Source organism: Camelina sativa, chromosome 11, assembly GCF_000633955.1.
Source record: "Camelina sativa cultivar DH55 chromosome 11, Cs, whole genome shotgun sequence".
Taxonomy (NCBI): Eukaryota; Viridiplantae; Streptophyta; class Magnoliopsida; order Brassicales; family Brassicaceae; genus Camelina; species Camelina sativa.
The window spans coordinates 15,657,545-15,666,014 of NC_025695.1; the positions used below are offsets into that span (position 1 = coordinate 15,657,545).

Genomic DNA, 8,470 nt, shown 5'->3' on the forward strand with positions numbered 1-8,470 from the left:
TCTCACATCGCCGAGCATTACTACTAATAAAACTCTCCAAAGAGTCATTATAATCAAAACATGGCACCAACTAAAGTACAATATCTTCTCCCCAGCCGGACACCTTTCAGATCTTTGTTGAAATTGATGGAGTCTTAATTAGTCGGACTGATTCATTTTTGGGAAGCTCGGACTCTACTATTCTCACCAAGGTGGTGTATACTGCTTAGAAGGTTAATTTGATTTCTGTTTAGTTTTTATCTTCTTTTTCCTCATGTTAAATCATCTTATTCTCAACTTTCTGAGGTCAAACAAATTTTAGGAAATATTCCATATACATTCTCAAAATTGACCAGCATGAGGTTTTTGTAAGTATCTCCTTGTTTAAATAAGTTATGGCGTTATGCACTAAAATAAGTTTATGTAAAGTACATATTGTCAATTATTGGTGTTGTCCCTAGCTAATCTCTATTTTTATACTCTATTTAAACTATCAATAAGAATCAGTAAGAATCATCTATTAGATAAACCCACAATCTTTTATGGAAAGCTATAACCATAATATCATAAAAGATAACACAACTTTATAACATAGAGCCGATAAACTTTAGTTTCAATACCAACCAAAAACTTCATAATAATATCAATGTTACATAACAACAAATCGAAGCTTACCTCAGCACAAACACTACACATTCTTCCATTTAATATTCAAGAACATCGCTTCTCACCATTCTTGTGTTTTGTTTCCAGTGATTCAAGAAATAAGGATGGATATACATTGATTATTAATATGAAGATAATGTTGAATCATTACATACATAAAACTCATAATAATAAAATAGCAAAAAAAAAAAACTATGATTGTTGGAGAAAATAAATTCACTCTTAGTTATACTCTGGTTAGGTAAGCTTAAACCGATGTTAGTTATTTTAATAGACCGTATGTTATGTTGATAAGATTATATATCATGTGGAGGGTCGTGTATATTGTGAATATTCAACACAAAGATAGGAATAATTTATATTTTTAATATATAATCCTCATATGACCGACTTATTTATTAAGTCTACACATGAGGTTGCAACCGATAATACTAAGTCCAACCCAACTATAACTAGGGTTTAGTGGCAACTATAAAGAGAGGTCCCTGAAACGTAAAGAGGAGGAGGGGGAGATTCCACAAGGAAAGGAGAAAACCCTAAAACCTTCTAAGAGATAATGATGAAGAATCAATGGCTATGGCCATAGACACGCCCATGGATTCTACATATTTATGTCAAGATTTCTGAAAACCCTTCTTCCATATGTGTTAGAGGATTCTAATCTATTATTATTACAAATTCTGTAAACAAAAAAGGCTCATGAATAAAATATCTCTTCAAGCGTTTATCCGTAGAACTGTGTTGATCCAAGACGGTTAAAATTTGCCCAAACAATTGGCGCTAGAAGGAGGGGCAGTTTTAACTACGTGAGTATGAACGACGTGAGAGGTAATTTATATGAGTTAATATGAGATCGAAGATAAGCTCATGAAATCTACTATGGTGATGGAGAATCTAATGATTGGGGGCAAAGCCACCAACACTAAAAGGTATAAGATCACAAGCACATGTCGTTCAAAGGAAACTACAAAAGACAATTGCGGAAGATCAGTATCGTTCGTCTCATGATAAACACTACCATGATCCATGACGCATGGAGGAACACACTTGAGACTTTGTGTATAGTGACGGTTGATCAGTATCATTCTCATGGAAGATCAGTATTACGGTGGATTGGCATTGCGGAAGATCAGTATCATTCGTCTCATGGATTTTATTTGATAAGAACCAAGCACCGAACAGGGATCGGAGCCTAATCACTGGAATGTATTAACAAGAATATAATTCGCACACTACAAGAAAACGTGCATTTTGGGACTACATTTTGTGACTACTTATTCAGTCGCAAAATAGAGCGATGCTTTTGAGACTATTTTGCGACGACTTAACGACTACAAAAAAATTTGGAGAGAAAAATGTCGCTTATTAACGACAAAACATAAAGGTCACAAAAGGGTCTTAAATTTGTAACAACCCGTCCCGTGGATCCCAAGCTGGCCATGCAGGGCATCGATCCTAACCCCTCACTGTAGAAAGGAACTCACATCCAAATCCACCAGTAGGTTATTGGTGCGCCAGACGTTCCTCGAACCCTGATCCCCACCCTTTAACAACCTTTCCAGGCGTTCCTCGAACCCTGGTCACCAATTGACCTGCAGATCAAATGGTGACAGCTTGTCCCGTGGAAAGGTTATTAAAGGGTGGGGACAAGGGTTCGAGGAACGTCTGACGCACCAATAACCTACTGGTGGATTTGGATGTGAGTTCCTTTCCATGGTAAGAGGTTAGGATCGATGCCCTGCAGGGCCAGCTTGGGGTCCATGGGGGCGGCTAGTGGGGTCCACGGGACGAGTTGTTACATAAAAATTGTTGATCAATTGGTGACAGCTTGTCCTGTCGGAAGGTTGTTAAAAGGGTGGGGACTAGGGTTCGAGGAACGTCTGGCGCACCAATAACCTAATGGTGGATTTGGATGTGAGTTCCTTTCCACGGTGAGGGGTTAGGATCGATGCCCTGCAGGGCCAGATTAGGGCCTATGGGGACAAGCTAGCGGGGGGCTAGTGGGGTCTACGGGACAGGTTGTCACAAAATTAGCGATTACATTAGGACTATTTTGCGTCGAAAATAAATTCATCTCAAAATAGTCACAATTTGCGACTACACTGTGACCAGCTATATAGTCAGTAAAGCAAGTTGCAAAAACGTCGCATATTGAGGACTTATTTGCGTTAGCATTTTTTACCCTTATTTAGTAACAAAGACATCACAATTTTGCGACTATATTGTGACTGATATCTGAAGACTTTGCGACTAACACCTGATTTAGCTACTCTTTTAAGACTGTTTACCCACTCTCTATATTTTTTATTTTGAAGTTTCACATTTGAGATTCATTTACATGTTTAGGTTGATGTTTATGCTTTGTTTTGCTCACCTTATCAATAATAACTTTCTCAAAGTATTAAATTTCAATGACTATAAACTAAACATCCATAAGTTCAAAATTTATCTTAAGTGTTACATGTTCTTTTATGAGAATGTGTTGCAATGAAGAAAAATTCAAAACTAAGTGATGTTAACATTGTTTTACTAAATCTTACTATTACATGTACTTTATACTACTACTTTAAGTTCTCCTTAGTGATTTATATAAACAGTTTTGTTCATAATGTGTAGAATTCAAGATTTTTTTTTTTTTGTCAACCATTGGACCACAACTGACCGGCCCATTAGCCAAATCCCTATATTCGTAGGGAGCGGGGCTCGATCCCGGGTGTGATGGTGCCTTGTGCATTAAGGACTTACCATTTGCCACTGCACTAAGGTCACTTCACTTCAAGATTTTTATTTTGTGACGTATATATGGTAGTCTTAAAATGGTCACAGATTGCGACTGATTTGCCACTATATTACGACTATCTCAATTTGTCACTCTTTTGCTATCAATTAGAGACCTTTTTTGCGATGATATTGTGACTGATATCTGAAGACTTTGCCACTAACACCTGATTTAGCTACTATTTTAAGACTGTTTACCCACTCTCTATATTTTTTATTTTGAAATTTCACATTTGAGATTCATTTACTTGTTTAGGTTGATGTTTATGTTTTGTTTTGCTCACCTTATCAATACTAACTTTCTCAAAGTATTAAATTTCAATGACTATAAACTAAACATCCATAAATTCAAAATTTATCTCAAGTGTTATATGTTCTTTTACGAGAATGTGTTTCAATGAAAAAAAATTTAAAACTAAATGATGTAAACATTGTTTTACCAAATCTTACTATTACATGTACTTTATACTACTACTATGAGTTCTCCTTAGTGATTTATATAAACAGTTTTGTATATAATGTGTAGAATTCAAGATTTTTGTTTTGTGACGTATATATGGTAGTCTTAAAATGGTCACCCATTGCGACTGATTTGCCACTACATTACGACTATCTCAATTAGTCACTCTTTTGCTACCAATTAGAGACCTTTTTGCGATGATATTGTGACTGATATCTGAAGACTTTGCGACTAATACCTCATTTAGTTACTCTTTTAAGACTGTTTATCCACTCTGTATATTTTGAAATTTTGAAATTTCACATTTGAGATTCATTTACATGTTTAGGTTGATGTTTATGATTTGTTTTGCTCACCTTATCAATAATAACTTTCTCAAAGTATTAAATTTCAATGATTATAAACTAAACATCCATAAATTCAAAATTTATCTTAAGTGTTACATGTTCTTTTATCGTGAGTAATACATACACAAAATCTCTATAAAACTCTTGTTTATCAATGTTTTAAACAAAATATTTGTATTTTCTGTGACATGTACAAGTGTTACATGTGGTTTCAGTTGAAACTTGTTAGTTATGTATCTTATAAACTAACTTATCAAAACATTGTTTTATCTTTTTAAACTGAGATTTTTATCTTTTAAAACTGAGTATATCTAAAATTAAAATCCAATACTTAAATCTTCAAAAAAAAAACATAATCATTGAAAGCCTAAATTATGAACAGAAAAAAGACAATTATATAAACAATTTTGAATTTGTATTCAAAATCATATACACAACTAAAATAAATATGAAACCAAAATTATTTGGTTTGGGCGGTCAAACCCAAAAATTCCAACCATTCCACTATTTTATTTAGTTTTTCCGGTTAATGTGAAATTATTTGGAATAAGGGTAGTGGGTTAATTATATATCTGTTTATATATAATTAATTGTATTTTTCTGATTTCTAAATAATTTAAATTATCATATCTTAAACAATTGCATTCCAATTTTCATATTCTATAAACCAAATCTTCGTTTGGACATTATTATAGTGTTATGTAAATTGTGACCAGGTGAGGATACGACATATATTTGTATTATATATAGTATGTCATATCTTTATTTCATTAATTAAAAAAATAAGAAGCCACGTTTACTTAAAATAAATCTAAATGCTCTTCTTCTTCGTTGCTTTACCTTGCAGCGCCGCTGGTAAGAGAAGTTACAGTTTTTTCAGATTTAACCTCAAAACACATATATTTCCATTGATTATACACAGATCAAATCTTAGTTTCAAGTGATTCAACAAAAATTTTAACGATTCTAGTTCATCTGTTATTCGCTTCCTAACCTGAACCTTACGCTTCTCATGCACTGTAGAAACTCAGATCTCTTCCTCTTCGATTTAGCTCCGATCTCTTCCTCTACAATCTAGTTCTGATCTCTTCCTCCTCGACTCGCCATGCGTCTCCCCAGTCGACAGGCTGACCACCATCTCGCTTAACCCTATGATTCTGATCTAACAGGTACTTGTTTCGTCTCTTTTCTCTTCTCTTTCTCGTGATTTGTCGAGTTCAGATTAAGATTTAGACTATCAGATTCATTCTCCATTTCCACTGCTTCTCTCTTAGGTCATACAGATTGGAAGCGTTAAACTCAAACCACTCAACCACTCTTCTTTCTCCGCCTCTGTTTTCTCTCCGTCTCTCCCATTCACAAGCTTTAGACAGCGAAAGATTCTCACCGCCGTTTGTTTCGTCGTTCAAGAACATAAACAGATCCGATGCCACGAGACCACCGAGGATCCTTGGAGCGGGGATCGTCGGCAAACAGCATTTGGTTGCGGCGGCTGAGGGCTCACTAGGGTGATTAGGGTTTTTTTGGTTGATTTTAGCATCCGGTATAACCGTGATTTAGTGGTCGGTTCAATTCTGTAAAAATTATTCAATTCCCAGTTTGGATGGTTTGTTAATATTAATATATATATATTAATTTAAAGAAAAATTGTCACGAAATAATTTAAATATATGAATTTTATTTTTTATTTTAATTTTTTTAATTAATTTTTTTTAATTTGTCGCAAAATTGTCTCAAATCTGTCATATAATTATGGTCACAATTTAGTTTCTAATACACGACCATATTATGCTGTCACAAAAGAATCGTAAATTTAGGACTATTTTAAGACTTACTTATTTAGCGACCATCTATAATAATAGTTATTAAATAGTTGTAAAATAGTTTTTTACGACTGTTTTGTGACGTTTTTAGGAATTGCAAATGGTGTGTTTTCTTGTAGTGATGGTGAAGTTTCATAACAACAACCTGATTCAACAACAAACCTGCTTGTCGAGCAACGTAAGATCAGAATTACGCACAAGGACGAAGGAAGGAAATTGGAAGAACAAAAAACACCAATAGAAGATAAGTATTACTTTTTATTACTGTGTGATGCTTCATAAATTCTGACAATCGTAAGCAACAATGGTTTAGCAATAATTAATGCAACTATGCAAGCATGGCGCAAAACAACATGAAATCAAGACAAAAGCTGTATTCTAAAACAGATGCAAAGTCTCATATATTAAAGAAAAGTTCTGTAATTGTAGCAGTGACCACGGTCACTCCAACATTCAAGTAGTCATTATGACTGTTGTTGAGGATATTGAGAAGGGGTCCAACATCCACTACATGACAAGACTAGTTTTCCCGTGGAGATCAAACCGAAGCTTGTTTTGCATCAGCCAAAAGAGGATCCACAAAAATTCATAGCGGCTCCCGGAAGCTTCAACTGCAAACACAGCCAATATGGCACCAATCAAGATAAGTTTTCTAATGACCATTCATAAATTCTCTTTAAAGTACCATAGTTGTTTTAAATCTAGAATCTAGATCCTTTCTTTGTGCTCCATGAGATAAGTAGATAAGTCACGCCCTTGTCACTAATGGTTTAATTATAAGTAACTAGTTGCTTAGCTACTTGTATGTATATACGTATAAAAACGATATATTAAGAATTGAGCATGCATGCACATTGGAAATATATTGGTGTACGTGTATTGTAGAAGAATTTGATAAAAAAAAATAAGTTCTTAAGAACAAGGGATCCGTAAGATCACAAAAGGTTTAGCAATAAGCATCTACAATAAATAAATATAGATGTGTCTCTAAAGGTAACAGAAGCTATGTGCTCATCTAAAATAGCCTGGAAGACTACGTTCATCTACGGTAAAGGTTAAGTGCCTTGCAACAGAGGTCAAAGTTCATCGAGTAACTTGAAGCAATACATTTGTTTTTTAAGTTACTTGAAAAGGAGCTGGCTAAAACATTGTAGCTTCATGAGAAATAGAAAAAGTGATCACGATTGCTATGAAAAGAACAGAAGCGGCTACCATCGCTATATAGAATGATGTGGATACGGTCGCGTAAAGATAATTTGACTACAATCGCTACACAAAAAGACGTGGTTATGGTCGCGTAAAGGATAAATTGGCTACAATCACATATGTTGAGAGGAAATACAACAACCAGAAGAAAAAAAATCAACGACTAAGGTCATACAAAAAGGAAACAGAAGCTATGCCTCCTAGCAAATAGAAGTGACTATGGTCGCTTAAAGAATACTTATTAGCGAGACGTCGCCGGAATAATTGGCAAAGTCATAACGTGCATGGAATTATGACGAAATTCAACTATTGAACAAAATCAAGAGGAAATGCTTCAAAATAGAAGAAAAACAAGAACAAAAAAAAAGTTGTGATCAACGATCACTACTGAACAAAGTAAAGGAAAAGGCCTGCCTGCAGACCATGACCAATGCTAATCGAATAAGAGGCAACACCTCTTACAAGCATAACAAGCAACGACCATGGTTGATGTTGTTGGTATAGATGACTGCGATGGATGTCATTGCCAGACAAAAATCACAAGCTTAATGGAAATAAAGTAGCTACGGTTGCTGATAACAGGATTTTCACTCAGGATATCAATTCCCTATGCAGTTGTAGTACAAAGGGTTATCAATCCAAATGGTTGTTATGCTAACAGATGAGATATGATCAAACTATGCAAGTCAAGCCAAGCAGTTATGGGGTTTGATCTAACAATCCTAAAATAATTAAAAGAAATTAAATAAACAAGAACCACACGACCTAAGCACTCGATGCAAGCATTCGAGTACAAGATCGGGTGGAGTGAACGGGTAAAGAAGAAGAGTATGAACAGCTCGAAGGTGTACACGAAGCTGGTGATCGGGTACCAGTTCGGGTATAGGGTCGAGTTATGAATAAAAACGTAAACAATCAAGATGTGAAAGCTCCTAAGGATGGGGTAATCGACTCCTAAATGTTCCTGACCAGTATGGATGTCCTACATGCTTCAAGCAAATATTCCCTAGACAATGAATCTCTAAAATCTTGTTAAAACACTCTCGTGATAGAAACAATCAACCTTGATCACTCCCCTACCCAACTCTCGTTGGAGAAACATGACCAAGCAGGCAATACAAACCGATTCATTATTGTCAATAAACTCCTTACACATCTAATCTCTTAGGCTAAGTGAGTAAATCTCTAGCATTGATTGATTCAAGCATTTC

At 35.0% G+C, this 8,470-nt stretch overlaps 1 long non-coding RNA gene across 1 annotated transcript; it reads left to right on the forward strand.

Moving 5' to 3' along the window:
- Positions 4,996 to 5,886, forward strand: LOC104723506. The gene is made up of 3 exons (XR_757360.2): positions 4,996 to 5,085; positions 5,254 to 5,399; positions 5,505 to 5,886. It is a non-coding gene; the product is annotated as an uncharacterized LOC104723506 (long non-coding RNA).